At 34.4% G+C, this 27,089-nt stretch overlaps 1 protein-coding gene across 3 annotated transcripts in view; it reads right to left on the bottom strand.

The window, feature by feature from the left end:
- Window positions 1-27,089, bottom strand: part of TRIQK (triple QxxK/R motif containing) — a 124,276-nt gene that overhangs the window by 11,703 nt on the left and 85,484 nt on the right. The window lies entirely within an intron of this gene.

The raw sequence follows: 27,089 nt of genomic DNA, 5'->3' as shown, positions 1-27,089 counted from the left end.
CCAGATTCCATTGAGTAATAAAAGAGCTATTACACTGCCTGTGGAGAAAACAGATTTAACAACAAAAGCATTGACCAGAATAATATACCTTTTTGTTAAACACACTCTTAAATAAGAATTGGGACAAATGAGTCTCAAATATAATAGTATAATATGCCATTCTGAGTGGGAATTAACATTTGACCACAAAATCTCTTCAGCTACTTTATATTTTGTTATGCAGCCTTATTGTTTTCATCTTACTCCCTTTCCTTTTAGTGATCAGTTCTTTTCCAAAACTTACCCCTTTATGTCCCTTATGTAATTAATATAACTTCTAACTTTAATTTCCATGTCTTCCTCACACTGAAATAAATCTGAAAGTAGTTGATCTAAACTAAAATATACCATCAAAATTCAATGTGTAATATATTTCTTGTAATATATGTCTGCTAATGATTCAAAAGAATGTTTAAAATTCCACATAGGCTTTTAAAATTAGAAATGGCAGAGAGAAGTGAGTCAAATGGATGGGAGTAATGAAGAAATGCTATAGTTCATTAGATACATAAAAATTTAGCTGAAGAAGCAATTTTTTAAAAGAGTATATGCTATTTTCTTAAGCTCTATTGTATAGCAGTCATTCTGGATCAATGAGCATACAGAAGCTTACTAAAGGTAATTTGATGATAGAGGTCTAATGACCCAGAAATGAACCGATTGTAAAAAATGTATATCAAACAATCTAAATTTAAATTATGGAATTAGCAAAATACAGAAAAGTATTACTCTGACCCATTTTAAATTAGCAACATTTAATTTTGCTGAAAAAACTTTCACAAGTGTTCACTCTGATTTCACATCTCAATAGTCAGACAATTCATGTCATTTATTCCTGCTGATGTAAACAGTTCAGAGCAATGATCGTGGTGACGTATCAAATGCTTCCATTCAGAGTTATAAAGTAAGTTTCTAATGAGAATCTACAAATAAATTTAAAGGTTATAGATTTGAGTCCAAGAAGTCATTCTTGCTTTATCTTATTGCCCTATAATAATCTCTGGGGGCAATCGGGAAAAATGAAAAAAAGATTATCTTACACCATATGCTTTTCATACACATATGCAATATTCTGAATGATGTGTCCAACATAAAACAAATTGTAATATACCTCAAAAAAATCAATGTTACAGTGAGAATTCATCACTCTATTTTACTTGCCATATAATCATTGGTTAAATAATGTGTTCTATTTCAATTCAACTCCTATAATCTTAGAGAAGAATACTCTGGATTTATATTAAAGTTGTTATGAACATTTGAAATTATTTATAGTAAGTAGACAGTTTTAAAAATTACTATACACCTAGTAATTCTCCAAATAGTGAATGTGTCATTAATTTAGCATTCTTCTTGCTGACTATGATATCCAAAAGTATTGCAAAACATGGTTTCAGTCTACTCAGTGAAAATGTTTACAGGGGAGGAAGAAGGAAAGGAGCAGAGTGGAAACGCGCGGTCTCGTGGTGGAATCAGGCCTGCGGCGGCGGCGGCTGCGGCGGTAAACCGCAGCTCTAAAGACACAGGGAGATATAGAACACGCGGAACAGCGGCGAGACTGGTGGAGAAATTACCTGAAGGACAATATACTAAACACACGGACCACCTGTGGAGCACATGCAGAGGAGAAGAACGAAGTAGTCCAAGTCAAATATAAAGGACACATACTACATAAGATAACCCAGCAAGAACTAAGAGCTCTAGGGGATCTTCCTACTACATCAAAGCAAACACACAGAGTCAGTCAGAATGGGGAGACAAAGAAACATGTCCCGAATAAAAGAACAGAAGAAACCTCCACAACTGGAACCAAATGAAGCAGAGGTAACCAACCTGTCAGAGACAGAGTTCAGAACACTGGTGATAAGAATGGTTAAGGAGCTTAGAGAAGACATAGAGAAGGATATAGAAATCAAAAAGAACAACCAGTTAGAACTAAAAAAGGATGTAGAAATCTTAACGAACAACCAGCTAGAACTAAAGAACACAATTACCAAAATTAAGAACTCACTTGAAGGAATGACTAGCAGGTTAGATGAAGCAGAGGATCGAATCAGCGACTTAGAAGACAAGTTACCAGAGATCACTCAAACTGAACAACAGAAAGAAAAAAGAATAAAAAACAATGAAGATGGGTTAAGAGACCTCTGGAATAACATCAAGCGCAACAACATGCGCATCATAGGAATACCAGAAGGCGAAGAGAGGAAGCAAAAGATTGAGAACATATTTGAGGTAATAATGTCCGAAAACTTCCCTAACCTGATGAAGGAAACCAACATACACGCCCAGGAAGTGCAGAGAGTTCCAACCAGGATAAACCCAAACAGGCCCACACCAAGACACATTATAGTTAAAATGGCAAAGCTTAAGGACAAAGAGAGAATCTTAAAAGCAGCAAGAGAAAGACAGAAGGTTACGTACAAGGGTACTCCCATAAGGCTATCAAATGACTTTTCTACAGAAACATTGAAGGCCAGGAGGGAGTGGCAGAAGATACTCAAAGTGATGGAACACAAAGGCCTACAACCTAGATTGCTTTATCCAGCAAGGCTATCATTTAAAGTTGATGGAGAGATAAAGAGCTTCCCAGAAAAGAACAAACTGAAAGAATTTATTACAACCAAGCCAGCATTGCAAGAAATACTAAAAGGACTTCTGTAAATAGAAGAAAGATGAAAACAATTTACTACAAATTTAAAAACGGCAATAACTATGTACCTATCAATAATCACTTTAAATGTAAACGGATTAAATGCTCCAATCAAGAGACATAGGGTGGCTGAGTGGATAAGGAAGCAAGACCCTTGTATATGCTGTATACAAGAGACTCATCTCAGATCAAAAGACACACACAGGCTGAAAGTGAAAGGTTGGAGTAAGATATTTCATGCAAATGGAAGTGAAAAAAAAGCTGCAGTTGCAATACTTATATCTGACAAAATAGACTTTAAAATGAAGAACGTATTAAAAGACAAAGATGGGCACTATATAATAATAAAGGGATCAATCCGACAAGAGGACATAACCCTAGTAAACATCTATGCACCTAACATAGGTGTACCTAAATATATAAAACAGGTACTGATGGACATACAGAGATCAACAGCAACACTATCATAGTAGGGGACTTCAACACACCTCTGACAACAAGGGACAGGTCCTCCAGACAGAAAATCAATATGGAAACAACAGCCTTAAATGATACTTTGGAGCAGTTGGATTTAATTGATATTTTCAGAGCATTTCACCCCAATGCTGCAGAATACACGTTCTTCTCAAGTGCACATGGAACATTTTCTAAGATAGATCATATGTTAGGACACAAAACAAGCCTTGATAAATTTAAGAAAATTGAAATCATACCAATTGTCTACTCTGACCACAGTGCTATGAAATTAGAAATGAACTACAGGGAAAAAAAAAAAACAGGAAGACACACCAATTCATGGAAGCTGAATAACATGTTATTAAATAATGAATGGGTCAAGGAGCAGATCAAAAAATATCTCCAGACAAATGAGAATGAGAACACGACGACCCAAAATCTATGGGATGCTGCGAAAGCAGTCCTAAGAGGGAAGTTCATAGCACTGCAGGCCTACCTAAAGAAACAAGAAACATCACTAATTGACAGTTTATCTTCACACTTAAGGGATCTGGAAGAAGAACAGCAAAATAAGCCCAAAGGGAGGACAAGGAAGGAGATAATAAGGATCAGAGCAGAAATAAATGAAATAGAAACCAGAAAAACAATACAAAAGATCAATGAATCCTAGAGCTGGTTCTTCGAGAAGATAAACAAAATTGACAAACCTTTAGCCAGACTCATTAAAAAAAGGAGAGAGAGGACCCAAATTAATAAAATCAGAAATGAAAGAGGAGAAGTGACAACAGACACCACCGAAATACAAAAAATTTTAAGAAATTACTATGAGCAACTATATGCCAACAAATTTGACAACCTTGAAGAAATGGACAATTTCCTAGAGGCGCACAACCTTCCAAGGCTAACTCAAGAAGAAACAGAAAGCCTGAACAGTCTGATTACCACCAGGGAAATTGAATCCGTAATCAATAATCTCCCAACAAACAAAAGCCCTGGACCAGATGGCTTTACAGGTGAATTTTTCAAAACGTTCAAAAAAGAATTATCACCTATTCTCCTCAAGCTCTTCCAAAAAATCCAGAAGGAAGGAAGACTCCCAAACACTTTTTACGAAGCCACTATCACCCTGATCCCAAAAGCAGACAAAGACACCACAAAAAAAGAAATCTACAGGCCGATATCTCTAATGAACATAGATGCAAAAATTCTCAACAAAATATTAGCAAACAGAATTCAGCAATACATTAAAAAGATCATACACCATGATCAAGTGGGATTCATCCCTGGTATGCAGGGGTGGTTCAACATCCGCAAATCAATTAATGTGATACACCACATTAACAAAATGAAAAATAAAAATCACATGATCATATCAATAGATGCAGAAAAAGCATTTGATAAAATACAGCAACCTTTTATGATAAAAACCCTTACGAAAGTGGGAATAGAGGGATCATATCTTAACATAATAAAGGCCATATATGACAAACCCACATCTAACATCATACTCAATGGGGAAAAGCTAAAACCATTCCCCCTAAGATCAGGAACAAGACAAGGTTGCCCACTTTCTCCACTTCTATTCAACATAGTGCTGGAAGTTCTAGCCACAGCAATCAGACAAGAGAAAGAAATAAAAGGCATCAAAATTGGTAAGGAGGAAGTAAAATTATCACTGTATGCAGATGATATGATAGAGAACCCTAAAGACTCCACCAAGAAACTACTAGAACTTATAGATGAATTTAGTAAAGTAGCAGGATATAAAATTAATGTTCGGAAATCAGTTGCATTTGTATATACCAATGATAAAATATCAGAAGGAGAAATTAAAAAAAACAATTCCATTTACAATTGCTCCAAAGACTATAAAATATCTGGGAATAAATCTAACCAAAGATGTAAAAGATCTGTACTCAGAAAATTATACAACACTGAAGAAAGAAATGAAAGAAGACATAAATAGATGGAAACACATTCCATGTTCATGGATAGGAAGAATTAATATAGTTAAAATGTCCATACTGCCTAAGGCAATATACATATTCAATGCAATTCCTATCAAACTACCAATGACGTTTTTCACAGAAATAGAACATATAATCCTGAAATTTATATGGGACCATAAAAGACCCCGGATAGCCTCAGCAATCTTGAGAAATAAGAACAAAGTGGGAGGTATAACGATACCTGATTTCAAACAATACTACAAGGCTACAGTAATCAAAACAGCATGGTACTGGCATAAAAATAGACACATAGATCAATGGAACAGAATAGAGAGTCCAGACGTAAATCCATGCCTATATGCCCATCTAATCTACGACAATGGAACCAAGAATGTACGATGGGGTAAAGACAGTCTGTTCAATAAGTGCTGTTGGGAAAATTGGACAGACACATGCAAGAAAATGAACCTGGACCACCTCCTTACACCATATACAAAAATAAATTCAAAATGGCTTAAAGACTTAAATATAAGATCTGAAACCATAAAATATCTTGAAGAAAATATAGGAAGAAACTTCATGGACATTACCCGGAGTAAGATTTTCACTGATATATCCCCTTGCGCGAGGGAAGTAAGAGAAAAAATAAACATGTGGGATTACATCAAACTAAAAAGTTTTTTCACAGCAAAGGAAACCATGAATAAAACCAAAAGGGATCCTACTGAATGGGAAAAGATATTTGCCAATGATATATCTGATAAGGGATTAATATCACAAATGTATAAAAAACTTACTCAACTCAACTCCAAAAAAACAAACAACCCAATTAAAAAATGGGCAGAGGACTTGAGGAGACATTTTTCTAAAAAGGACATACAAAGGCAAGAAGACATATGAAGAAATGCTCAACCTCACTAACCATCAGAGAAATGCAAATAAAAACCACAATGAGATACCACCTCACCCCAGTCAAAATGGCTATCATCAATAAATCAACAAACAACAAATGCTGGCGGGGATGTGGAGAAAAGGGAACGCTAGTGCACTGTTGGTGGGATTGCAGATTAGTGCAGCCACTATGGAAAACAGTATGGAGGTATCTCAGGAATCTGAAGATAGAACTACCCTATGATCCAGTAATTCCACTCCTAGGCATCTACCCGGAGAAATCCAAAACTCCAATTCAAAAATCTGTATGCACTCCTATGTTTATTGCAGCACTTTACACAATAGCCAAGATATGGAAACAACCGAAATGCCCATCGGTCGATGACTGGATTAAGAAGCTGTGGTACATTGATACAATGGAGTACTACGCAGCCATAAAGAAAAAAGAAATCTTATCATTTGCAACAACATGGATGGATCTAGAGAACATTATGTTAAGTGAAATAAGTCAGAAAGAGAAAGACAAGTACCATATGATCTCACTTATATGAGGAATCTAAAGAAAAGAATATGTGTATGAACTAATCAGAAACAGTTTTGGGGACTAAAAAAACCGAGAGTTGTTAGATGGGCGGGGGGGAGGGGGTTGGGGACGGGGGGAAGGGTGAAGGGATTGGGGGCGGCTGGTGACCACAGGATGGCCTCAGGGTTTTTTGAGAATTACTTTGGGGAACTTATTCAATAGTCTTTGGGAATTTTGTTGGGTCCGATGGACATGTGTCCTGTTTGGGAGACCACCTCAGGGATGCTGTGGATGCCTGGTCATGGCATTGTACACCAGAGACTGGACATTAATGAATTCCAACTATAATTTTATGTGTATAATGTGATGGCTCGGTGTGAGGTCGGGGTGGTGGTAGATGGGTGAGGGGGGTTCAAGGTGTGAGGGATGTAAAAATAAAATAAAATAAAACTATAAAAAAAAAAGAAAAAAAAATGTTTACAGGGCATCTATTAAGTTCTTTATAACTAAAACCAGATCTTTCCATTATAGCCAAAGAGGTTGCATACACACACACATACATACACACACACACATATATGTGTATATATACATATATGTGTATATATATACATATATACATATGTATATATATACACATAGCATATATATATGCTTCAAAAAAGATACCTATGTTCAAATGATTGTAAAATAATACATAAAATGCAGAAAACCCTGCCTTCTGAGCACTTACACTTAGAAAACATACATTTATATCATCTAGATATTACATGTAGATGCTTTTTTGAATACAATCGGGTCCAATTTTGGTTATATCAATAATGCAATAACCTAAGTAGCTCTTTAGCAATTACTCATTACATTTTATAGAGAGAAAATCTGGATAACTCAAGACTATGAAGCCAATACGGGGCCTCAGTCATCTTGTTTATCTATTCGCAATGACAGCATTCATGCCATTTCCCATGACATAATTTAGGCAACTATAACTTTACCCCTCTCATTTCCATGCTTCCTGATTGATTTATGCTTCCTTCCTCCAAAATAATCCTATAATACTATTTTATGTTATTTTATTTTTTTAAATGTATTTTTCAATTACAGTTGATATGCAATATTATATTAGTTTCAAGTGTACAACATAGAGATTAGACATTCATATACATTATGCAGTGATCACCATAAGTCTAGTACCCATCTGACACCATGCAGAGAGTTATATTTTATTTTTAAATTATCGAACAGTGAAATTGATTCCATCCTTTTGGTATAGAGTTATATGAATTTTATCATTCATGTAAAGATTCATGCAACTACTATCATAATCAGGATACGGAATAGCTCTATTATTCCAAAAAACTCCCTTATGCTATCATCCTTCTATACCCACCTGAATTCCCACCCATCATTGCTGGCAATCACTGTTCTAGCTTTCATTTCTAAAGCTTTGTTTTTTTCAATAACATAACAATAATGTGACAATGGATTCTTTTATTCAGCATAAATCCTTTAAGTTTCATCCAAGTTGTATGTATACGCAGTTCATTATTTTCTATTGCTGATTAGTATTTGATTAGACGAAGGTAGCAGAGTTTGTTTTTCTATTCATTTATTGAAGTGCATTTGGGTTATGTCCAGTGTTTGGCAAGTATGACAAGAGCTACTATAAACACAGGTGTACAGGTTTTTATGTGAACACAAGTTTTCATTTATCTAGGGTAAGATTGCCAACTCATGTGTTAAGTACATATTTAACTTAGGAAAATGCCAAAACATTTTCCAGAGGTACTATATCATTTTTCATTCCCAACAGCAACGAATGGGAGTTCTGGTAGCTTTGCATCATTACTAGCATTTGATATTGTTTTATCTAGATTACCTCATTTTTTAGAATACAAATGTTCACAGAATTTATTCCTTTACAATCCATTTTATATATGTAAGGCCAATAGTAATGTACTCTTTCATTACTTATATTAGTAATTTGAGTATTTTTTCTCAGTCTAATTAAAATTTGTTAAATTTTGTTGATCTTTCTAAATAACAAACTTTTGATATTGTTGATTTTTCTCTTCTCTTTTTTGTTTACTTCTACTTTAACTTTATTATTTTCTTCCATCAGCTTCTTTTGCGTTTAATTTGTTCTTGTTTTTCTAATTTGTTTAGATGGAAGGTTAGGTTATTGCTTTGTCATTAACAGCTATAAATTTCCATTTAAGTACTGCTTTAGTAGAGTCTCATAAATCAGCAAGGAGAAGAAAAAAAGTTATACACAAAAATACACATACACTTCTTTTATATTCACCTATGCAATTACTTTTACTAGAAGTAATTTGTTTTTTCAGTCTGTGGATTAAAATTATTGTCTTGTGTATTTTCATTTCAGATTGCAGGACTTCCTTTAGTTTTGCTTGTAGGGCAGGTGTGCTATTGACAAAGTATCAGGTTTTTATCCAAGAATGTCTTAATCTTTCCTCTTTTTTGAAGGATAGCTGTGCTGGACATAGGATTCTTGGTTGACAAGTCTTTTGCTTTCAGCACACCATATGCAATGAATGAGTTATTTTCCTCTTGCTGCTTTTAAGATTTATTCTTTATGTTTACCTTTCAACAATTTGACTATGATGTGACCAGGTGTGGACTTCTTTTAGTTTATCTTACTTGAAATTTGTTAAGGTTCTTGGATATACAAATAAAAGGTTTTCATCAAATTAGGGGAATTTGGGGATATTATGTTTTCAAATAGTCTTTCTGACATTTTCTTCCTTTCCTATCACCTGGAACTATTATTACGGACAGACTGGTAGGCTGGATGATGTCCTACAGGTCTCTGTTAATTTTCTGTCATTCTTCATTCATTCTTTTTTCTTCATGTTCCTCAGACTGGATAATCTCACTTAACCTCTCTTCATGTTCCCTGATTCTTCTGCCAGTTCGAATCTGCTGTGGAGTCCTTCTAGTGAAATTTTTATATTGGTCATTTTATCTTTCAACTCCAAAATTTCTATTTGTTTTTATATATACATAATTTACATTGCTATAATAATATTCTCTATTTAGTGAGGCATCATTGTTATACTTCAATTCTTTAGACATGGTTTCCTTTAGTTTTTGAACATATTTTAAATGACACATTTAAAGTCTTTATCCAATAACTCCAATGTCTGAGCTTCCTTAGAGACACTTTCTATTCTTTTTCTCTGTTTGGACCATACGTTGCTGATTCATTGGGTGTTTAATAATTTTTGTATAAAACTTGACATATTAAAACAATGTAATGTGGCAACTGCAAATCAGATCTCCCCTAGATTTGTTGTTGTGGTTTATTCATTTTTTGTTGTTGGTGTTACTGTTTATTTGTTTAATCTCTAATTCTGTAAAGTCTGTATTCTTTGATATATTCAGACACTTAGCTTAATTTTCATCTAATGACTAGACAGGAACTTTCATACATGCCTTGAACCAGTAAGTCTTCTGGCTTCATTGAGGGGCTATGTGTGTGTGTGTTTGTTGGTGTACATTATCCAAGCTCTGCCTTACAGTTTACAGTTCTGCCTTAGCCTTCACTTCCAGCTAGGTTCCTCAAGGTCAGCAAGAAGTGAGAGATTATAGCCTTTTCAGGTCTTTATTGGGCAGGACATAGCTCTGCACAGACTCATGACTTTCTATGATTCCCAGGAATTTATGTCAGAGATTTTTAAAGACCTTTTAAACATTTCGTTGCCCAGTTTTAAAAAGTTTTTAAGTCAGCCTTATGCTGGCCCCAGCTAGTAATGCTGACTCAGGCAGTGATGATGTTATTTTTGTCAAATACCACAGCAAAAGGGCTTTTCAACCAGAGTGAGCTCTAAATCAGGTCAAATAAAGACAACTTCTGAGAATGGGGATTTTCAGTAGGCTGCCAGATAGGTCAAATAGTGATAATTCTCTGAGGATGGGGTTGGGGTAGTTCCAAACCCATTCTGCCTTCTTCATCTCAGGCTACAAGATGCTATTGTTTTTCACAACTCTATAGTTGCAAGGCTGAGGAGAGGAAGATGGGATTAAGGCAAGTTAAACAAAACAAAGTTTGATGTTCTTGAGATTCAACTCTCTTTCTTGAATAAACATTCTATGAACTGTTATAAGACTTTTTTTAACTTCCAGATATCTGAAAAAGTTCATTTTGACAATTTTTGTGTGACCCAGATAATTGTTAGGATGGAGGATGATTTATGGCACACTTTCAAACACATCTCTCTCAACCTTAGCTCACCACCAACTGTCTACACTGAGCAAGTTAAAACTTGTCACATTCTGTTACTAAGGTTCAACACAAAGCTTACCATATTGAAGATCCCTGCCTTTCCATTGGATGGCACTGACAGAGCATTCACGTATTTTGTGATCACAACGGAAAGGCTCGTGTCACACATCACTTCTGGTATGGCAATTTCTGTCAAATAAAAATGTTACGGTGTGTCCTTATCCACCTCATTCACTGGATCTGGCACCATGAGACTTCTAGCTCTTCTCCAAAGTCAAAATGACCACGAAAGGTAAATGGTTTGAATCAATTCAGGACATCAAAGCAGCCATAACAGCACAACTAAAGACACTCACAGAAGAGGACTTCCAGAACTGCTTCAGAAAGTGGCAAGAATGATGGGATGAGTGTGTTCAAAGTGAGGGGCAGTATTTTGAGGGGGATTAATGGCAATGTCTTTTACTGTAATAAATTTTTTAAATTTAAACATTCACCATATTAGTTGATCACACCTCATATCTCAGAATAATGTTTTAAAGTCGCCATAGTGATTACAAAATGTACAACTTTTCAGTCTAATTCAAATCAATATTTTACTCAATTTCCTAATTCTAAATATATTCTACATTATTTAAAAAATGTAATCCAATGTATTTCATATTCTAATATAATGGAAAAAAGCAGAACATTGTTTTGTAGTGCTAGTTTTACTAGTCGTTTATGCCTTATGACTTTGCTGTGCTTATTTTTGAACTTAGACATGCGTTATAGGTTGGAAAAGTTGTATCTGTAGAGTGGACTTTCAATAATTCAGGCATTTAAATGTCTACAAACAAAGAATTACACAAGTGAATATACTATTGTAGCACAAATGTGCCAGGTAAGAAACTGGTATCCTTGTTTTATGCAGGCAAGAAACTGTTCTTATTATAGCTTAATAGTTTTGCAATAAAAAGTGGAAGAAGGTACATGCATAGTTCAAAGGATTATACTTTGGTTACTGAAATTTTATATTCATGATAAAAACTTCAAGTTGTCTTTAGATAATACCTATGGTTCATTTCTGGAATAAAATTTACTACTATTCTTTCCAGTTTCATACTCAGTTCAGATTATTCTAAAATTGATATATCTGTACTATTAAAAAGTTACATTATTATTTTTAGTTATGTGATTGTAATAATCGAATTTTTGATACTGTGAAACCAAAAAGTACAGAAACAAATAATAAATTATGGCAAATGTAATTCTTAATTCCCGATCTCAATTACCTCCATCAAAACAGCTGTAGCATTCTCTTTGATTTTTCTCTAAAATAACTATAAATTATAATTTAAACTTATGAGATACATTTATACTAACAAAATGCTATTTTTTATGTTTAAGAAGAAGTTGCAAAATTAATATTTAGTAGAAAATTCCATAATATAGGAAACCACATTTGTCATCTAGTAAGGATATAAATTCTATTATCCAATATGTATAGTTCTTAATAATGAAAATATATTTAGATGACTGCATTAAGATTGCCAACCCATATTGAAAATCTCTCTAAAATTCATGACATTAGAGTTAAAATTCTTTCAAATCAATCTAAGATTCTTAATAAATAGTGTGTTTCTGCTAATGTGAATTATTCATTGCAAATCTTTCCCTTTTACAACTAGATCATTCTTGGGAACTGGAACAATAAAACATATTTACTTTTATGTGAATGCCTGGATTTATAAAAACTTACATAACGAAAAAAGTATACTTAGGAAGTGTGAACTTTACTATCTATCCCATAATAGAGTGTGGCGATTTTTTTTTTCAAATTAATGGATCTAATGCTGAAAGCTGGGCATTTAAAAATTTAAAAATATTAGAACTTCCATTTTCACACAGGAAATTAACATCATAAAATTGCTGTTTGAACAAATATTAGCAACTGAGTACCAAAATGCTTGCTATATGTATATGTACATACCGTGTTTCCCCGAAAATAAGACCTAGCCAGACAATCAGCTCTAATGCGTCTTTTGGAGCAAAAATTAATATAAGACCCAGTATTATATCATATCATATCATATGTCATGTCATGTCATATCATATTATATTGACCCAGTCTTATATTATAGTAAAATAAGACCCGATATTATATTATATTAAATTATATATTATAAGGCATGGTCTTTTATTATAGTAAAGTAAGACTGGGTCTTATATTAATTTTTGCTCCAAAAGACGCATTAGAACTGAATTGACCGGCTAGTTCTTATTTTCGGGGAAACATGGTAGTTGTTAAGTAGAATGTGTGATCTCTGAAGTAAGGTTATTTTGGGTAGCGGGTAACAAAATATTAATTATTCGCCAATGGAAAATAAGAAAAAAATATATTAGTTTATAAACTAATATATCTGTTTACTATTTTTACCAGCATCCAAGCTCTTAATTTCACGAGCCATTATTTTTCATGGTTAGCAGACAGTTGATAGAATCTCTGACAATAGTATTGGAAATACTGTAATATTAGACATGTCACTGATTATAAGTTTTCTTAGTTAACCTTGTGCATAATTGAAAGTGTTCCCTTATGGTCATAAGAAATTTTATACGCTATTTTCTTAAATAATGCTTTCATTTGTTCATTAAAATCATTTATTGAGCACTTACTATGTAACAACCAGTGTTCAATGTACTGAAAATACAATATTGTGAGCAAAACAGACCAAGTGCCTGTTATCTTGAAACTTGCAAAAAGACAGGTAATAAACAAAAAAATTCAACTTGCGAGGTGATGAAAAGCACTAAAAAGAAAAATACAGGTGGTACAGGACACAAATAAAGGGGAGATTGTTTCAGATAGAGTGGTCAGAAAAGGCGTCCTTGATAAAGTCCCTTGACATTATCATGATGTCACTTAGCCAAATAATTGAATAAATTAGGAAGAAAGACGTGTGGCTATCTGGCAAGAGCAATTCCAATTACTGGGAATATCAAAGCTCAAAGACAGAAAACACTAACTCCTGAGGGCCAAAATGTCACTGAAGTCAGAAAGAGAGCTTAATAGGTAATAAAATAAAATTTAAAAAAGTTCAATTCTTGATAGCAGACTCAGTCGTCCAGAACAGACCTTACATTTATTTCACTTGTCAGTTTTTGAGTACATGGGCTCAAACGATAACCTTGGGAATAGGCAGAGTCTTCAGCTTGGTTTCCTGATATGTGATGTTTAAGAGTTATTTTGAAAGTAAGAATGAAGTTAGTAACGCTTCTCCTGAGAATGCACATTTTTGGAAGTTTCAGAGATTGATTATATCACAAAAAACTAAATACACAGTTACACTGATTATTTTCACAGACGTATTTATTTTCTGACTGTGGCTCGTTGATCTTGGAGACCAACTGAGTACTAATAAGTTGAAACATATGGTACAGAATTTTCTTACAGAAGATACCGTACTAAATTATGAAAGTCTTTTGCACATGGTTACAACTAGCTAATTAATCTAGTTCTGATCACAGTCACCACAAGAAACTATCTTCTCTTACTGTAAGGAACAGCAGTTTACTTACAGCCCTGCTCAAGAACTAGATAAACTCTCAATTTCAGTGCTACAATCTGATCCTGAAATACTTTAACTGCCCCTCCACCCAACAATATATACCAATGACCATGAAATGATACAAGCCATAGGGAAGACATGAGAACTGCCTGAGATGTCTCATTCAGATATATGCATAGGAGGGAGATGAAAGAACACAGTTAAAATACAGAGACTTGCACATAAATCTGATTCGTGAAAGTCAAATGATTTAGAGCATGTCAAGGTTGTGTCCAAGAATGAAAGGTCGACTTCTTATACTTGACATTCTATATACCATCGCATAGGTACAACTTCTTTAAAAACTGGTATTACTTGATAATTAAACATATCCATGCGTTAAGATCCAACATTCTTCTACTAGGTATATATAATACAGAAACTTTTATACATGTTAACCAAAGAACAGATATGTCTAAAAATGTTCATAGAATGCTCATAATAGGATTCAGAGAAAATAAGAACAGAGAATGAGCCAATTGTCAAAGTCAGGAGGATAAATAGAGAACTATTAGTATATACAAAAATGAAATGTTATAAAGCATAGAAAAAGAATAAAACTCTAAAACATGATGTTCAACAGGAGCAAGTTACATATATACAGCATGATTTAATTTACGTAATTTTAAAACTAAATAATGGAGCCGGCCCAGTGGTTCAGGCGGTTGGAGCTCCATGCTCCTAACTCGGAAAGCTGCCAGTTCAATTCCCACATGGGCCAGTGGGCTCTCAACCACAAGGTTGCCAGTTCAATTCCTCGAGTCCTGCAAGGGATGGTGGGCTGTGCCCCCTGCAACTAGAAAACGGCAACTGGACCTGGAGCTGAGCTGCGCCCTTCACAACTAATACTGAAAGGACAACTTGAAGCTGAATGGCACCCCCCACAACTAAGATTGAAAGGACAACAACTTGACTTGGAAAAAAGTCCTGGAAGTACACACTGTTCCCCCAAAATAAAGTCCTGTTCCCCCCTTCCACAATAAAAAATATCTTAAAAAAACAAAAAAAAAACAACTAAATAATATATTGCTCAATACATATCTAGGTAGAAAATTCATAAACAGTATTAATAAAAAATCAAGATGGTGGTTATCTCTCACAGGCATAGAGAGTATCATATTGGGTAGGGTCATCAAGAGGCTTCTAAGGTGCTAGTATACATCCAATATTTAACCTGGATGATAGTTGCTCTTGTTATTAGTTTTTTAAATCTACATACATATTTTATATATGTAGAGAACCTGAAAAACTTCTAGTATTGAGTAGGGAAAGGGACAGTAAAAGCCTCTCCAGTAGATTTCTGCGCAATTTTCTATCTGTTACAGCTTATGACATGGCAGAGTCAACGAGGCCTAAAGTGCTTTTAGCTAACTGAGACATAGAAACAAGCCTTTAAGAGGTCCCAATAAAAAAGGAGTGGCAGTCTCTAGGGTTTTGGAACACTGCCATACATCCTTCAGCAGGTAACAGCTGCTAAGAAACAACTTCTGGGTTGCTACCAAGCTGATAGAGACTACTACCTGGTTATGAGACTCAGAGACCATCTGGCCTGAGATACCACACATAATTAGGGTTATCTAATACAACTAACTATAAAATTAACCTTTTTAGTAGTTTAAGATATTGTTTGCTCTTTATAATATGCTTGAAAGTAGCTAGAATTAAACTGCTAGTCTCAAAGATGACCCCAAAACAAAACCTGTAAGGAAATCCTTCCACTGGCCAAAGTTTGAGCAGTATATTTTGTTGTGCACTTTACCTGGAAAGAGAGGTAACCTAAAAAAAAGATACACTATTAGTTTTCCTAAATCAAAAACTGAGCCTGCCACCTAGTCAGTTTGGATTCTTCATGCCTATCAGTAAACAGGAGAAATGGGGAATCACAGTACTGGCTGGGATAATTGCTGGTTATCAAGGATAAAATGGTTTGTTAATACATACGTAGTGAAGGCAAAAAGGAACTCAGAAAGATGTGAGGAAACTCCTGGAATAATCCCATGTATTACAATGACCAAGGTTAGTATTTAATAAAGTTTCTATATAAACTTATAACTAGAAGAATCACCTAGGACCTTCAGGAATGAAGAGTTGGGTTACTCACTAAAGGCAAAAGCCTCATAAAAAAACCAAGAGGCAGGGCAGCCGGTTGGCTCAGTGGTTAGAGTGCAGTGCTTATAAATACCAAAGTTGCCAGTTCCATTCCCACGTGAGCTAGTGAGGTGCGCCCTCTACAACTAGATTGAAAATGACTTGAGATGGAGCTCATGGGTCCTGGAAAAACACACTGTTCCCCAATATTCCCCAATAAAATAATGAAACAAAACAAAACAATAAAACCAAGATGCTTGATAGAGACAAGATCTAAAATTAATATTGGAGGAGGCAGGTCATAAATTACAACTACTATGGCCTGTTAGAAAATTGACAACGATAATCTTAATCTATATATTTCTTTGCTCTCTCCTAGAGTGTAATGACTATTTTTCTACACAACAAACTTCTCTTTAAAATCAGAATTATCAAAGTTTTGGAAATATTTCTTCCCCTTCCTTTAGGCTGGATCACAAAAGGAAAGGGAAAGGGAAAGGGAAAAGGAAAAGGAAAGGGAAAAGGAAAGAAAAGAGAAGGGGGCAGGGAAGAGAGGAGAGGGAAGAAAGTAGGGTAGGAAGAAAGGAAGGAAGGAAAGAAAGAAGGAAGAAAGGAAAGGAAGTATCACTCAAGATACTAGATTTAAGAGAACAGCAGTCCCAGGCTTGGTTGGGAAACACCTGAGTAGTTGTTGTGGATCTTCTTAGATACCCTTCAGGTTTATTTTCATGATAAAGGACAGAAATCCAAATTGAAAGAGCATGAAAATGAGGGAAGGGGGAGGTGGAAGAAAAGGGGGAAAAGGAAGATTAATTGTTTTTTGATCAATTCCAGGAGATAAGAGAAGATAGTTGCAAGTTTCTATTTCTTGTTTCATTCTGGAATCATGCTTGTTTCCAGCTCTGGCTCACATTCTTACAAAACCAAGAGCAAACTGTAATGGATACTTTCTTTGGGTTCATTTTAATTATTCTTATGCCCAAAGAGATCATCAAGTTTCTTCCAATTTCAGAAGACTACTAAGATTCACCTAATAATATATGTCTAGTTCTCAATTCAAGCAACTTTAACAAATCAAACTAGTCTGTCTCTGATTTTTCCTGTGAAACATAGATTGAAAATATATACTTGAAAATTCATGGTACATAATCAACAGAATTTCCTGCTTCAAGTCTTAAACAGGGATTGAGTACCAACTAAAAGCAAAAGCAAAACTAAAAAGAAAATACTGATACAAGAGAATGTTCAAATTGTGCTTGGATTTTTGATACAAAAGATACCACACATATTCATAATTTTTACTTATACATACTCTGCAATCTGTGTATCTGCTTTTTAAATAGAATACTTTAAAAAGCTATTCTCAGTTATAAATTCTAATAAGATATTATCTATGTTAAAATTTCCTTTCTTATTCAGTATAATTAACATATTTAACTTTAGCGTGGGTACTGTTTCTGTAAAGAACAACAAGTAGATATAAAAACATATTTAATAAAGATCACAAATATTTTGGTACCTTAATATTATCATTTACTATTCCTCATATCACATTAATTTAAGAAAGGATAATTTATATGCTCTATTTAATACAACATAAAATCTTATGTTTATGTCATGAATTACTTCATATTTAATGCCATAGTCAGTTTTAACTATGCTACGGTTTTACTGAGTTTCTTTAATTTAATAAAATAATAGATTACATAACTGCTTTTGGCTTTTGCTTTTTGATTCTTCAGCTTTGCCCAAAAACAAAACTGTATCTTTGCCCTTTGTTGATATTATTACTTGAGCTCATTATAATGTGAATATCTGGGTACTGTTTTATAAATGGTCATTTTTCAGAAGCTTATTGTTTTTTTCTAACAGTGGACTTTATACTAGTCACATTCATTATCATCATGTGGCAGTACTGCTCTTCTTCTGCCTTTGCTGCTTTAAAAATTAATACATTGTTATTTTCTGAATACTGCATAAGCTGCTTAAGAGTACATTATGCTATCCAGCAAACACATGTAGAAAAACTTCCTAAACTGTTATTCTTTCAATGAAAATACAGCTGGTTCTGCTTCAATGACAAATGTTTTCACCTGCAAATGGACTTGCTTCTACACTTATTCCTCAATTCATTGTCTTTTATTTGTGACTGGAAATCTTTAACTGTCTTTAATTAGAAAAAAAGTGCTTTAGTCTTGCAGATACATTCAATCTTAATTCTGTCAGGGATGAACACCAAGTTCTATTCACTGTCTGATCTCTATAACAAAGATATGCAATTTATTGTCCACTTATATAAACCACACCAATTAAGGTACAATAGAAAAACAAAGAGATAAGAGTCAAAATATTTGCAAGAAAAATTTGCAATCTAAATTTCATTGCTGAAAGGAATTACTGGAAGATGAATTATTTACAGCATGCCAAAAATACTGACAAAATTAAAATTTTCTAATCAATACTAAAGATTTTTATATTTCCTTCAACATTTTTAGAATAATTTCTCATTAACTGCTCCAAATCCCTCCTTCCTTCCACAAAAAACAAAACACTATTTGAAATCTTACTTTTCTCATGTTACCAATATTACATTTAAAAGGACAATACAATTTGGCATATCATGTAATTTTCCAACTGCCATATGAACACAATTTTTAGTTACTACATTAAAAACTACAAATAACTGTAGAAAACTCATTACAAAAGCAAGGGTCAGTGTTCTTTCTCATGGAACCCTATAGCAAGCTCAGTAGCTACATCAACAAAAAAATGGTCTCCATTTGATAGCTCCAAGATGAATAAAATCACAAATGGCATGGTCACAGGCAAAAAATATGAAAATGTTAACCAAGTTGATAAAGACAAAATTATTACAAAACAGGAAACACAATAGAAAATATAAATCCAGTGGCTTATGACCAGCATAGCATACCTTTATATTTAGCCAGACATGTAAAATGAGGCCACATACTTCCTTTAAAAAAAGGTGTTATCTATAGAAGTAAAATTTACAAAAAGTACTTTTTGCAAAATTATTTAAAAATATCTGGGCAGAAGAGAGGAAGCTGATAAATTAATCTTTAAAACGAAAATCTCATGCAAACTATTTAAAACGATGTTATAGAGGCAACTCCAACCAGTGATACTTTTTCAATGCTTGAACAGAACTTGGCATTAATCATACATTGCAAAGGATACACCATTATTTAATGCTACATTAAGTACTAAGAAACAAGGACCATGTTATGGTTTGCTAAAAAGATAAACCAACAAGTTGCTCATGATATATAAATTAATTTTCCAGAAAATTATATTGAAAATGTTAACCAAGCAACAACTGATATATTCAGGGAAATGTAGTTAAGTAGAAGATATTAGAAAGTATATCAATGTTTAGTTTGCACTTAGCAAAAAGAAAAATTCGACTTTTTTTTTTTTTTTGAAGTTGCTGCTAGTATGTATAATGTACTCTTTGGGGTAGATAAAACCAAAGGTAAACAACAAAAAGTATCACAGGGAAGATAAAATACTAACTTCAGGATTATTAAACAATAGCATATTTCAATAAGTTTTCAAGTCAGTTAAAGATACTGCTTACTATTTTAAGAGAAATGATAGAGCATCTAAGACCAATACAAACAAAGTAGTTTAAACAAAGGGTGTACAAAGTCTGACAATTAAGTTTGGGAACTCATCCTAGAAAAAGTGCTACATATCTTGTTGCTGAATATCACTATCGTCACCTTTGAACTACTCCCTTTGGCAGGCTATGCACCAAGGCTAATACCTAGTCCAGCCTTCAAAGCAATTTTGGAACTCTTTCTGGAATAGCCATCAGAGCTGTCAACGTATTACCCTTGACACCTGCATGTCATCACAATGTCTTCCTTTCAATATTTCCTCTATATTCAGGTAAAAAAAGAAGTCATTGGGGGCCAGATTAGGTGAGTAGGGAGGGTATTCCAATACAGTTATGTTGTCACACAGCAGCCTAGCAGACTGCCGCCCCGCCCCCACATCCATGTCTTTCCTTAAGGAAAGTATAGTCTGTGAGACTGTACATCTCTGGGACTGTATATTTCTATCTAGTCTCCAAAAGAGGGTTTGCAGCCAATGACGAGTAAGATTCCCCATGGGAGGGGACAACTCAAGCCAGGCGGAACCCCATGGAGACCCCTGATGAGCTGCCTTAAAAAGATTAGGGAAGGGGCCTTGTCTCCCCTTCCCCCTGCCTGGGAAAAGCTGCTGCTGGCTCTGACTTTTCCCTCTCACCTAATTGGGAAAAAAGTCTTGTGAGTGATAAGATTAAACTCTGCTCAGCTCTGTGAAACAATTTCAACATGTGATATATGTCCCTTAAAAGAGTTGCATACCTCACCTCAAGAACTTTCTGCTTCGGCTGTTTGAAGATCAACATAATTGGTTTGGGTTGTTTCTAAAACGTGATAAGTGAGTCTCACAGGCCATTCCAAAAACACTGCTACTCCCTTGTATACTTATCAATAAAAACCTCCAGTCGGCTCAAATCTGGTCTCCAGTCTTTCAAAACTGTGAGACCCCTGGCCTTCTGAGATTTAACTGCATTAAGTCTCTGTATGTTTTTCTTAAAATTTAACCCAAAGCCACCCCTTCTCATATCCTCACTGCACGTGTTGTGCTGAACGCGACACAGTTATTTGTTTACTGGTTAAAAACTCCCTCACAAACAGTGTTGTGTGAGCTGGTGCATTGTCGTGATGTAAGAGCCATTAAATATGTCTGGCTCATTAAATATGTTGGCGAAAAGTTCAGGTCGTATAACTTTTTCACGCAGGTTTTCAGCACTTCCAAATAGTAAACTTAGTTAACTTTGTCCAGTTGGTCCAAATACATAATGAATAATCTCTATGATACCAAAAAAAAGTTAGCAACATCGTTTCAATAAGTTCACAAACTTAATTGTTAGTTTGTGACAACTATTCTATTTACAAAGACACACATACATACATGAATTTATGGTAAAAGAAAATAAATGTTCAAATGCCAGAAACAAACAAACAAGAACAACAAAATAATCTCAAAGCAAGACAGCTAGTTCCAGCTGATATCATGGTAGCCCTAAGTGTGAAAGTGGTGGATGGTGTAGTTGTGCCTGGTTTTAGATGTCAAGAGAATTGCACATTAACTTTTAAGGCCCAGGCATGTACAGTGCTACTGTGAGAAAGGAGCTGAAACTGAAGATATTTGGATAAAGTTGAGGTCCTCAAAGGACTGACCAAGCCACACAAAGAGGACAGAAAAATAATCTGAACTTATTTGGAGATAAAGCAATGAATCTTCCTGCTTTCTATAAGCTCGTGGTAAGGAGGAAAGATATGTTTCCTGTGAGAAACACAAATCTTAAGCCTTTTAGACCCAAAACAAGGTGTGAGGTACAAACTGCAGAAATATTAGACCAAGAAATATATCCAGAACAATGGTCCAAAAAATATAAAATCCCTATTGTCAATAAGTAAATAGAACATTGCGCTGTAAGAATATTTCGCAATTCAGACTGCCAGGACTTTCACAAAGAAAGAAAACAGAAAGAAAAACAAATGAACCTCTGTTGTGGCTGAATACACACACATACACACACACACAGTCAGAACCATAAAGCACAAAAGAATTAAAAAAAAAAGGAAGAAGAAAACAGAGTTATGTAGAATAAGCCAATACAACAACTGGGAAAGTTGGCCACATAAAAAGAAGGAACAATGGAAGATTTTGAAATATATAAAATTGGTGTTTAAAATAATTATGGAAGAAAAAACAAAGAAATAAAACAAAAATGATTTTTAAATGACCAAAATGACCAAATAGAGCTTTTACACATGACATAAAAATGTCATTGATATTATATGTCCATGGATGCAAGTTATAAATAGTAATAAACAAATGAGAGAGAGACAGAGGGAGAGAGAGAGAGAGAGAGAGAGAGAGAGAGAGAGAGAGAGAGAGAGAGAGAATTGGTGAACTCTAATCAGAGAAGACAGATCTGAGAAATAAACCCAGACAGAATAGGATAAAGATATAAAGAAAGAAAAAAACATAAAAGCGATTTTAAGAAATATGGATATTGTAATGCGAACACTTACAGGAGATTAAAAAATAACTAAAAGAAATGACAAGTGGACTAATGGAATACTTCTCATCAGGAGCACCAGAACAGGAAATGAATAGAATAGTATTTTCAAAGTTCTAAGCACATACAAATATCAACTAAATTATGTACCCAGCTAAAATATAATTCAAGTATGAACACAGTAACAGAAGCAGACAGTGAGAAATTCTGCCACTAATAGATACTTACATGAAGGCAAAACAACTGCACTAGAAGATTTGAAATACAAAATAAAAGGTATTGGTTTGTATAGATAGCAAACATAAAGTTAGATTTAAATAATTACTGGTGACTAAAAACATAAAAATATTAATTATAAAAACTGAGTTTGTGCTGTTTAAAGCATAAAATGTATGAATACAAACAACATGAACAAGAGGAATAAGTAAACAGATATAGAGTTAAAAATCTTGATATTGTTTATGATAAATACAGATATTGATACACTTGATTTCATTAAGTCAAATGTGACAGATAAAATCTGAAGAAATTAAAAAAGAGAGAGAAATTGAAAGTAAAACTTGAAAAATTTTCAGAAAAGGATAGTGTAGAGATTAACAAGGAAAACCCACCACAAATCAAAAATAAAAAATAAAATTATGTAAAGATAGCTACAATGTTCATTTACAATAAATGATGTAGGATTAAATTTTCTTGCTCAAAAACAAAGAATCTTATACTGTCTCAAAACGTAAAACAGTGTTTAGGACTAGATGAAAGTAAAGGAATAGGGAAAAAATATCAGCACACTACACAAAGGTATTTACCAATATCAGTGTAAGACAAATAAGACTGTAAGAAAAAAACTTAATAGCATTTTATAAATAAGTATGCCGCTATTTAATGGAAAAGGGGGAATTATCAAAAATATATAACAATGTAGGAATGCTATGCAACAACATAACCTCAAAAATATACAAAGCAAAAACCGAAAAAATACAATTGACACCTCCATTGTCTCCATAGTATTAGTAAAGATATGTTAATTTTCCTTTCTCACAGAATGAGTTCAAACTTTCATATAAATTTCAAAACAAATTTGAATACCACAATTAACATAAGCAGTAATGAATCCCAATGTTAGAGAATACCTATTCCTTTCAAGCACAGACAGAAAGTAACAAAACTGACCACTTACTAAGCAATAGAGGAAGGCTTAATATCAAAAACTGACATCATACTGAAAACATGCTCTGAACAAAAACAATCAAGTCAAAAATCAATTGAAATATATATATCTATATGCATAGTATATATAATTCAATATGTATAGAATTATATATACTTGTGTAATTATATATAATATATATATAATTCAGTAATTTAAGAAAGCTCTAAATAATATAATGATGCCAACAACATAATGAAGAAAATAGATCCATTAAATAATTAGTAAAAAGAGTTTGAAAAATAAATAGCAAAGCATTCAACTCAAATAATTACAAAAAAAGAGAAAAGTTAAAGAATTACAATGAAGGAAATCATGAAGAGAATTATAGAATAAAACAATAGGATCTAAAGTAACAAAAGCAAGTCTCAATATTAATGAAGAAAAAGGGTATATATGAAAATTAAATAGCAATTAAAAATAGAAATTATAGGGATATTTAAAAAATATTAAGATTGTTTTTGAGTGACATCAGAAACATGGTGGCGTGAGGGATGCTCCTTGAAATTTCCCTTACAAGTTACAACAAATTGAACAGCAAAGGATACCCCATGGAGCACACAAGCACGTCTGAGAGATCTGCACATTGAAACACCGAAAGGTGGGCGAAAATGGGCAACCAAGGGAAGAGGGAAAGGGGAAGTACAGAGACACGGCTGTAGGACACGGGCCTCAGAACATAGCCTAGAGCTCACTGCACTCTTGGGAGAGGGGAAAATTTAGACTGAAGTTGAACTGTCTGTGGCCCTGAGCACTTCTGCCTGACGGATCAGCCTGTAATACAGTTGAACTCAGTGATCCATTGGGCAGAGACCTCGGGGCAAAGACTGAATACAGAGGGTGAGAACTGCGGTTTAAGCCCTCAGTGCCAGGCAGAAAACAAAGACCAGAAGTCTGACCACCTCCCACGCCCCCCTCCCAGAGTTAGAAATAGGCCCCAGAAAAAAATACCTTACAAGTACCACAGAATATCTACAGCTCCGAAAACTGAATAGACAGTCCCAGAGGGGCAGATGTACACCGCAGGTAATTCTGGTGACAGGGAAGGAGCTGTAGGGGCAAGACAACTGTGGATTGGAAATTGCCATTGCTTGGAGCCACAGCTATACATACTGCCTTTACCAGGCCACCCTGCCCCCCACCTTTCCAGGGTAATCCTTGTGGGCATAACCGGAGCTTCTAAGACACACAAGCTCTGCATTGGGCTGCCAGGGTAGCTTAGCTTTTAGAGGTTCAGAACCCCATCGTCTATCACATCCTCCCATGTGGGTGGTGTCTTGACACCCAGGTGACCTGTCCACAGAGGAGAAGCCCGCGTCCCAGGAAACCTCCCATGGTGCTAGAAGCCAGTACAGTGCAAGATAAAATAAAATGCTGCAACATGAAAGAAAATAAAATACTCCACTGACACCTAATAGAAAGCAAAAGAAAGACTTCTTCATATCAATCTGCTCCAAAATCCACTCTTGTAGATGCCCAGGAAGAGAAATAGTAATTCATTAATTGCCATAAATAACCAAGGTAGCAAGGCAGCTCAGAAAGAAAATGGAAACTCTCTAGAAAATGAACTTAAAGACTTGGATATACATGTCTTAAATGACAGAGAATTCAAGATTGTAGTTTTGAAAAAAATCAACAACATACAAGAAAACTCAGTTAGGCACTTTAATGAACTCAGAAAGAAAATCAACAAACAAAATGAGTATTTTGCCAAAGAGACTGAAATTTTAAAAAAGAACCAAATAAAAATCCTGGATCTGAAGAACTCAATAAAAGAGATAAAGAATGTACTAGCCAGCTTAGGAAACAGAGCTGACCTAATGGAGGAAAGTATTAGTGGTATCAGAAACAAAAATCTGGAAATGACACAGATGGAAGAAGAGAGACTTGAGAGTTAAAAGAAATGAAAGAACTCTTACAAGACTGTCTGACACCATCAGAAAGAGAAACATAAGAATAATGGATATACCAGGAGAAGAAAGGGAGAGAGCACAGAGAGTCTATTCAAATAAATAGTCAATGAGAACTTCCCAAACCTATGGAAAGAACTGGATCATCAACTCAAAGAAGCAAAAAGGACACCTAATTACCTCAATCTAAACAGGCCTTCTCCAAGGCACATTCTATTGAAGCTGTCAAAACTTAATGACATAGTAAGAAATCTCAATGCAGCCAGGGAAAAGAAGATAGTAACCTACAAAGGAAAGCTCATTAGACGATCATCAGACTTTTCCACAGAAACTCTACAAGGCAGGACAGACTGGAAGAAAATATTCAAACTACTGAAAGAGAGAAATCATCAGCCAAGACTAATATATACAGCAAAGTTATCTTTTAGATATAAAGGAAGAATAAAGACCTTTCTGACATAGAGAAGCTGAGGGAATTTCCAACACAAGGACTGCATTGCCAGAAATACTGAAGGAGGCTATACGACCTGAAACAAAAAGTCAAAAGAATATAAAATCATGAGCAAGATTACTAACAGACGGAGAGAAGCAGGAAATGGCAACCCCTAAACAGAATAGGGCACTGTATACTTAAACATAACATAAAGGGTAAAAAAGATAAAAATATAAAAAAAGAAAAAGAGAAGAAGACATTTTGCTACTGCAACTCAGAAATCAACTCACAAGATAAATAGGGATAATCTGGGACCACAAGAAAACAACAAAAAACATAAAAGGGGAATTAAAGGTCTCAATTTCCAAATGGGAATGGAGATAAGAAGCATGCTGAAGAAAAGGACTACTGTATATATGAAAAATTCTTTTACATAAACTTAATGGTAACCACTCAAAATATCCTGAGACACATAAGAAGAAAAAAGGAAACAGTAGGAAAAATCATAGAGTACCACCAAACTAAAATAACAGACAGAAACAAAGATGCAAAGAAACAATGTAGACACCAACGTAACAAAAAACAAAACATAAGATGGCTATAGAAAATCCTCATATATCAATAATCACTCTAAATGTAAATGGACTGAACTCACCAATAAAAAGGGACAGAGCAGCAGACTGGATCAAAAAACAAAACACAACCATATGCTGCCTCCAAGAGACATATCTCAGTTATAAGGACAAATATAGACTCAAAGTAAAAGGATGGAAATTGATATTCCAAACAAATGGAATATAGAGAAAAGTGTTGTAGCCATACTTATATCTGACGAAACAGAATTCAGGATAAAAATGGTACCAAGAGACAACAATGGATATTTCATAATAATAAAGAGGACAATACAACAAGAAGACGTAACACTTAGCAATATATATGCACCCAATCAGGAAGCACCAAAATGTACAAAGCAACTACTAACACAACTAAAGGGGAAAACTGTG

The sequence above is a fragment of the Rhinolophus hipposideros genome, assembly GCF_964194185.1.
Source record: "Rhinolophus hipposideros genome assembly, chromosome: 13".
NCBI lineage: Eukaryota > Metazoa > Chordata > Mammalia > Chiroptera > Rhinolophidae > Rhinolophus > Rhinolophus hipposideros.
Note: the sequence above shows the minus strand (reverse complement) of the source record. Positions and strands in the feature narration are given on the sequence as shown.